This window comes from Bos mutus, chromosome X (assembly GCF_027580195.1).
Source record: "Bos mutus isolate GX-2022 chromosome X, NWIPB_WYAK_1.1, whole genome shotgun sequence".
NCBI classification, from domain to species: Eukaryota; Metazoa; Chordata; class Mammalia; order Artiodactyla; family Bovidae; genus Bos; species Bos mutus.
In genome coordinates, this window is record NC_091646.1 from 22,682,730 (window position 1) to 22,690,861 (window position 8,132).

Below are 8,132 nucleotides of genomic sequence, written 5' to 3' on the forward strand. Positions count from 1 at the left end.
AAGCTCAGAAAGCCAACCCAAATCTAAACTGCGAGGTGGCCTGGCTGGCGACGCTCAGTAACCCATTTTGTGTGTGTGCTGGAGTCAGCATAGTCGACTGGGAGGGCAAATTCAAGTCCAGACGGATGAAGAGACCATTCACATTGTACAGGAATGCACATATTTTGCTCATTCTGTCCACTCTTTGGACAGAGCTGCACACTACAATTCCATAACTAAAACTCTGCAGGATCTGAGTCCTTGCCTCCTACCAAATATTCGAGCAGGTCCTGTGCACCACAAGACACAGAAATCGGCCCTCTGCCAATTGGAGATCAAATCTCTGCTCCTTCAGAGCCCTTGAGAAAGGGATGGTGAGAGATGAAGTTCAGCTCCACTTGCAAGCAGACTGCTGACATCAGCAGAGCGATTTAAACCATCTCTAAACAAGGTTTGTGGTTTTAATCCTCATCCTGAGTGATCCTATTGATCACAGAGAATTCCCCCTGAGGACATATGTATGGGTAAAAAGCTCCTAGAGGATAAGCAGTCACTCATACTTTTTACTTGTCCTTCAGGAGCTCTTTCCACAAGTTCCTCTTGAGGAAGTTCTCTGCACAGGTCTGACTATGGCCAGGACTTTGGAATCAGCATTTGGAGGGAGGGTGAAGATACACAGAGATATCTCATGGGGAGCACATTGTAAGGGAAACTAAAATAAGGAAAATTAAACTGCTCATGCTGAAAAGGGACAAGACATTCTTTCTTGCCTTTCCTAAAAAACGGTGCAATACAGGTCAGTTCTTTGTCTGACTCTGCTGCTACTAAATCACTTCAGTCGTGTCTGACTCTGTGCGACCCCATAGACAGCAGCCCACCAGGCTCCTCTGTCCCTGGGATTCTCCAGGCAATGGGTTGCCATCTCTGACTCTCTGCAATGTATGCAACTCTTTTCTGTAAGTTAAATAAGCCTCTTGGTAATCTGACAAACCAAGAGAGTTCCTTCAGGGACCTGGCAGCAAAAGCAGTGACCAAGAGCCCATAAAGCTACAGGAAAAGGGCAGAAAATATCGCTGCAGAAAAACAATCAATAGTGTAAGCAACAGCAGTTCCTTCTCAGAACTCCCTTAGATTATATACTGTGCAGCAGTACAGCAGGACAGAGAGCTCCCCTTCCACAACAGCTGTTTTCCACGGGTCTAGGCCACACAGAACAAGGAAGAGACAGCCAAGCCTTCACTTGCAGACAAAATCACAATTCACTTGGGAAAATGGACAATAATCCTGTTCCCATAGTAAATGTCCTAGTTTACAAGAAACCCGTATTTTCTCTATAAGAGAAAATCCCCATCAGGGTCCATTGTTATCTTTTGTCCCTAAGCTGTGCTAACCCAAAGGAAGGGCACAAGAATGGATAAAGGAGACAGGAGAAAGAGCCCTGAACCCACAATGCCCACCACAGTCGTCACACCAGAGACCGTTGTCCTCCCCACTGTCAGTCTTTCCTTATACTCTCAGAGCCTCCTCCTCATAGCCCTGCTGGGCCCAAATTTCCCTAATCAAGAGAAAGCAAAAGCCTGAAATGGGGAAACCATGGGACCTTTTCCCTCCCCACGTTGAGCTCCCCTTTCCTCTCCCCGACTCCAGTAGCACACCACCACAAACAATGCAGAACTGTCCCTCCACTGTTGAACCAACACCACTTTCTTCCTTCAGAATGCAGAGAAGGCCCCTTGAGGCAATGTCACCCCCATCAACAGGAAGACCCAAATGGAAGAGAAGCCACCAGCAGCCAGCCTTTCTGCTAGAAAGGCTTTCTAGCAGACACACAGAGGGGAGAGAGAGCCACAGCCTGGGGGTGTAGCCCTCTCCAGCAAGAGGAATACAAGGGCTTCATGCTCCAGCTGGGGCACCTGACTCGGGAGGTTCCTGGACATCCAGGCTCATCGGCATATGCGCAGAAAGAAGCAAATGGCCCCGGATTCATGGACAGTTCATTGACAAGACCCATCGGACCTCTTTCTTCCAACCAATGTGCAGAGTGTGCTCAGTGGAAGAGTGCAGAAAGTGAACGTGGAAAGTTCCAACCACATTCCTACAGAGTTGGGACTCCTCGGGAATCCCAATGTGCCCTCGCTCTGCACAAAGGCACAGAATTCTGACATCAGGCTACCGCCAACTTCTGCCCCTGACTCAACATTTCCCATGCCCCACATGCTGCCGTTGCCAATTTGCGCCTCCTTTAGGAGTTTACCAAGGCACCTGAGGTGTGTGAGTGTTGAAGGAAGAAGTGTCTGGCTGCTGTATCACTAGAACACACCAGCAACATCAGCTCACTTTCATGTGCCTCTTTATGGCCACAGGTAGTCCCAACAGAAGAGTTGAGTGGTCTACTCAACCAAGTGTAGTCACCATCAGTGGGCGCCTCCCGGGAGACTCTCTCAGACTACTGCTCTAGGCCACAGTATAGGAGGGGGAAAGCTCACCTTTCCCCAGATGCTTTTGACAGCCTAAGGCAGTGCATAGACTGAAGCAGGAACACAAGAACATCCCTAACAGTGAACTCCAAAATTCTGAGGAATGCTGTAACATAGGGTAAAGCCTTCATCATCAAAGTCTCACCTTTGCCACAAAGTAATCCACTCTCATGTCACACTCAGCGATGTGCACTATTATCTTTAGTCCCCATGCTACAATGATCCCAGGCAGTACCAGGGACTGAGAAATAGGTAGCAGACACTTTTGACCACAGAAAGTCCAATGCACCTTTCACACTAAGGGCCTATGTCCTCCTGTCCAGCTTTCTCCTTGTGCTCTGAGAGCAGCTCTATAGAGGGTCACTCTTCCCGGCCCCTTCCCCACCTCTAGGCTTTAGGAACCCCAACGAAGGTCCGTATGTAGTCAGTCATTCCATCTTTCCTGATCAGGGGCGTGCTTTCCCCTTTGAGCCCCTAATCTCTCCAGTACTTCTCCTGAAAAGAACCGACAATCAAAAGTGGCTGAGAACCGCTCACGAAACTCATTTAGTTCAAGACTAAATTGGTACAGCTACTATGGAAAACAGTATGAAACTCCCTCAAAAAGTTAAAAACAGAACGACCGTCTAGTCCAGCAATCCCACTTGTGGTGTGTATCCAAAGGAATACCTCACACCAAGAATTTATGGAACATTAACATTCCCACGAGTGAGTAGACATTCACTGAGGTACTGTCTCATGAGCCTAAGTGACATGGCTGGCCTAGGAATGAATTCCTGGAAAGGAACCAGAAACCCAGATTCCATCTCAAATTCAGAAAAAGATTACCTTCTCTTTCCATGAAAGCCCTGATTTGTGAGACTGTCACCAATTTGAGAGTCACCTTTGTGGAATCCTCAACCTTGTGACTTATTTTTAAGTGCCCATACACAGAAGATTTACTGACTAAACCATCCATTTAGGTTTTCTTGACCCCTGCCTCCAATGAAGTCAGCTAAGATGACTTTGATGGGCAGTGGGAACAAGTGTGTATGGAAGGGGAAGAAGACCTCACGGTTATTCTTAAGTTTCACAACTGTTTTGACTAGGAAATAAGCCAGTTTTGATCATCATCATGTCACTTGGTGAAGGAACATGGGCCTAGGACAGGTTTTTCTAAGTATCTCAGGCTTCAGGTTTTCACTGAGTAGGAAACTATCACCACCCCCATCTTTCACAGCTTTAAAGTAATTTCACCAATTACAGGGATAAACAAAAAGTCTTTAAACATGCCCTCTAAAGACTACACACTTTAGTTTCCAATCACAAGGAAATGTGGATTTTCTTTCAAACCTTGGTGAATGAAATTCAGGTTCTGTGATGCCTCCTTCTGGATAAAACCCATGCTAATAGAGCAACAGAGGAGCCCGAGGTTTCTATGAAACTAGAGGTTAGAAGTGTCTCTGAATGCACCTTGGAAGAGTTCACATTTCTATTTAGCGCTTTCCCCCCACCCCAACTGTGAAAACTCTTCCACACATTTTCAACAAATTAACCACTGCCCAGGAAAGAAGTAACTTTACACAGACAATGAAAGAGAGACCTTTTCGGCACTGCCAGTTAACAAGCACCTTCTTGGTGCCTGAACTTGGTGCTGAGCCACATCAGCTTCGGCATAAGGCGTCAGAGATGGCCAGAAAAGAAAGTTGCTCAGAGCAAGGCAAAGTGTGAGTTGCTGGGCTACCTCTTGGCATCATAGCAGGATTAATGAGGCTGGTTTCCAAAGAGAAGCCCAGTAATATCTGAGGAAATTTGCTGGCCCTGTGAAAGGAAACAAACGTTTGGTTGAAATGGGGGTCTGGACATGTAGGGAGACGAGCTAAATGAAGCCACAATGTTCTGTTCCCATATTCTGGAAATGGTGTACTAATTCCCTCCGTACCTCCTGTGTGCTGAGTGCTTTACAAAAACCATACAAGAGATATTCCTGAGAGCAAGGTTTGATTCCCATTTTGCAAATGTGGAAATTGAGGCTCAAAGATGACAGTAAGAAAGAGTCAGACTCAGACAATAAAATTTATTTTTAATGAAACACGATGCATTGTCTCAGCAACACCTGCAAAGCAAAGCAAAGCAAAAAAAAAAAAAAAGCCCAACAAACTGTGGAAGGGTCAATATTTAATGAAGTCCTGACCCGCATATTACTTGAATTGTTAGCCTACACCTCCAGGACCCCTGCAAAGTAAATGCCCACCCACTTATAGAGGGGATAGACCGGCAGACTATCATTCTCTGCCACTCACTTGGTGTACAGGCCTCATCTTTCTCCCCTTTCCTAAAGAGAGCTGGCTTTAAATTACATTCAAATCCATGTTCCCCTACCTGAAAAAAACAGCACTCCCACAGTCTCTGGATTCCTGAAGTTTGTTTTTCACAATCCCATCCAGTCCAGCATGCTTCTGCCTGGTATTACAAGTGTTTTCCAAAAGGATAAAAAGACAGATCAGAGCTCTGATGTGAAAATGGCAAGATCAGGCTTTTTGGAAATGTGACATTCTAATAAATTCAGTACGTCTGTAATAATGGCACTCATGGTGAACTGGAAAAAGATGCCACTGACTAGTTAAAGACATTATAAACAGTGTCTGAGCAGCACTCAGGGAGTGATCCTGACATTGTTGGAAGTTCCGATCTTAGAGACTCAGGGAAGACATTTCAACACCATGTTAAATAATGTTACAGCTGATGCGATGGATGCTACCCTCCTCCCAGCATTTGTGGCCCCACATAACATAAGGTTGCACTTACTCATCTGGCAGGTCTGGACAGCTAATTCCGGGTCCACTCTCTTCTCATTACAGGCCCATCGGCTGGCCAGTACTAGATTTTTCCATCACAGGTCCTGAAGGAAACAGTGATTATACAGATCTACAAGGAGACTTGCTTACAGATGGACAGCCTAATACAGCTGCAGGAAAATTAGGTAACTTGCAAGCTCGTAACATGAGTGGCTGGGGAAAACTTCCCCTTTCCCTTATCCACAAAACACCAAGGCAGCCAAGGGCCGTCAGCTGTCCTAACACCGCACGCAGTCCCCTCAGAGCCTTACTGTCTCGTTTCACGTGGAAAATAACAGAAATACCCTCAATGGTGAAGAAAGGTCACAAAAATGGCCAAGATCAACATTTGAACCAATCCCCGGCAACGATATATCCACCCCAAACACCCTACAATAGAAAGCAGAATCAGCTCCATGGTGGCCGCCAGTCACCAGACTGTCTGGCACCCCCACCCACCCAGCCAAAAGCACCCGCCCTTCCCTCTCTTTAAGCCGCAAACACTACAAAGCATTAAGACTATAACTGGGAAGGAGGCTCCGAGACCCACATTTAAACCAAGAAAATCTTCTTCAAGTTTCAGCATGCCGTTACAATAATGCCCAACACCAAACCCGGAAGTGCCTGAGAGATCTTCTCCGCCATCCACCCAGGAGCCCGCAGACACGTCTGTCAAAGTGTCCGTCAGGACACACCATCTACCCGACTCTCCACTCACACCGCAGACAGCCAAATACGAATAAAGTTAGTAAAACTTACACTTTTGCCATTTCCGGAAAGGGAGCCGCCATGTTAAATCCTAACCGAGGAAAACGGTCTACGGAAGCCCCATAGCACAATCCAGACAGTCAGGAGCTTAGGCACGTGCTAGGGCTTCTTCCGCCTTTCACGCCCCCGCCTCCCAACATCGTCATTGGTGGGCCTGCGATGATTGACGGGGACAATGGCCATTCCTCTCAGCTAGGTCTACTGGTGGGAAACTGTCCATTTCCCAAGGCCCAGCTGACGTCATGAAATCTCTGCTCGTATTCCTAAGTCTTTCTATATCCGTGTCCATCCCTCAAAGCCTAGCTCTACTTCTTAGGCCTTTGCACACACCTTGTGCTTTGTTTCTTGTCATCTTAGACTTTGGAAAGCATGAACATTCCATTTACCCGGGCCTAGATCAACTAGGTCCCCCTCCAGGAAGCCTTGGAGCAGGCGATGGCACCCCACTCCAGTACTCTTGCCTGGAAAATCCCATGGGCGGAGGAGCCCGGTAGGCTGCAGTCCATGGGGTCGTGAAGAGTCGGACACGACTGAGCGACTTCCCTCTCGCTTTTCACTTTCATGCATTGGAGAAGGAAATGGCAACCCACTCCAGTGTTCTTGCCTGGAGAATCCCAGGGACGGGGGAGCCTGGTGGGCTGCCATCTAGGGTTACACAGAGTCTGACAGGACTGAAGTGACTTAGGAGCCAGGAAGCCTTCCAAGTTTTACTCCTTCCAGGCAAAATATGAGTTCTTTATATTAGATACGGACATGGAGATGTATCAGAGCAGAGATGCAGAGGACTTGTTTCTGAGCCCTGGGGTCAGATAGTACTGGGCTGTGCATGTTGTGTTGGACCCAAGGCTTGCACCTGGATATTTTGCAAGTCAGTTCAGGTTGCAGACATTTGGGGAAGACCAGGGAACACTGACAACAGGCTAACTCTTAGAAGCTTGCTAGGATCGGTACGACCGTTTTCAGGAATTTCATATCCTTTCCTGCTTTTCTATCTCTGAAAATCTTGTCCTTCCTACAAGGCCCAGGCATAAATCACTTCCCTAACTTTTTCCTGAATTCATGTTTCCACCCCAACCACAAGAGTTATTTCTCCTATTGCTATAGGAAGAAAGATATGAGGATTTCATATCTCTGCTGCAAATGTCACTAAGCTTCACAGTTATCCAAAGTGAGACTGGAAGCCCCCTTCCTTCCAGGAGGCCTCTTGCTGAGAGATTTCTGCACCTGCTCACAATTTGTGAATTGTACAAACAAGAAGGCTCAGTTCCCCTAGGCTTGACTACCTTGAGTGTTTAACTCATCTACACTCTACATGATGTGTGGACCACATAGGCACGGGGTCCCTTAGCTGGACTGCATGGTCACAATGCACAGTGCTCCTAGGAAAGGTGATCTAATGCTAGCACTGTCCCTCCCATGGGAAAGATCATTTGAGGCTTCGTGGTGTGCAGTGTTATGCAGCAGTCCATGATGTTGCCCTACACACTGTGACGGCTAATTTTATGTGCCAACTTGACTGGTCATGGAGCATCCAAATTAAACATTATTTCTGGTTGTATCTGTGAGGGTGTTTCTGGATGAGATGAGCATTTGAATCGGTGACTTAGTAAAATAGATGGCCTTCCCCAATGTGGGTAGGCATCATCCAATCCATTGAGGGCCCAAATGGAACAAAAGCAGAGAAAGGAAAAATTCTTCCCTTTTTTTCCCTATCTCGCTGCCTGAGATAGAACATTTCTCCTAGTTTTCTCCTTCTCTTCAACTAGGATTCACACCACCAGCCCCCCTGGTTCACAGGCCTTCAGACTGGGACTGAATTATACCACTGGCTTTCCTGGCTTTATACCTTGTAGGCAGGAGATTGTGGAATTTCTCAGCCTCCATAAATAGGGAACTAAACTCAAGATAAACCTCAAGATTATATATATATTGGCTTCCCTCATAGCTCAGTTGGTAAAGAATCTGCCTGCAATGCAGGAGACCCAGGTCTGATTCCTGGGTCAGGAAGATCCCCTGGAGAAGGAAATGGCAACCCACTCCAGTATCCTTGCCTGGAGAATCCCATAGGCAGAGGAGCCTGGCGGGCTACAGT

General features: G+C 46.9%; 1 long non-coding RNA gene across 1 annotated transcript; it reads right to left on the minus strand.

The window, feature by feature from the left end:
- Nucleotides 1-4,117: 4,117 nt before the first annotated feature.
- LOC138986407 (uncharacterized) lies at nucleotides 4,118-6,624 on the minus strand. The gene is made up of 3 exons (XR_011463258.1): nucleotides 6,032-6,624; nucleotides 5,244-5,337; nucleotides 4,118-4,256 (listed from the first exon to the last, which is right to left on the minus strand). It is a non-coding gene; the product is annotated as an uncharacterized lncRNA (long non-coding RNA).
- Nucleotides 6,625-8,132: the final 1,508 nt, after the last annotated feature.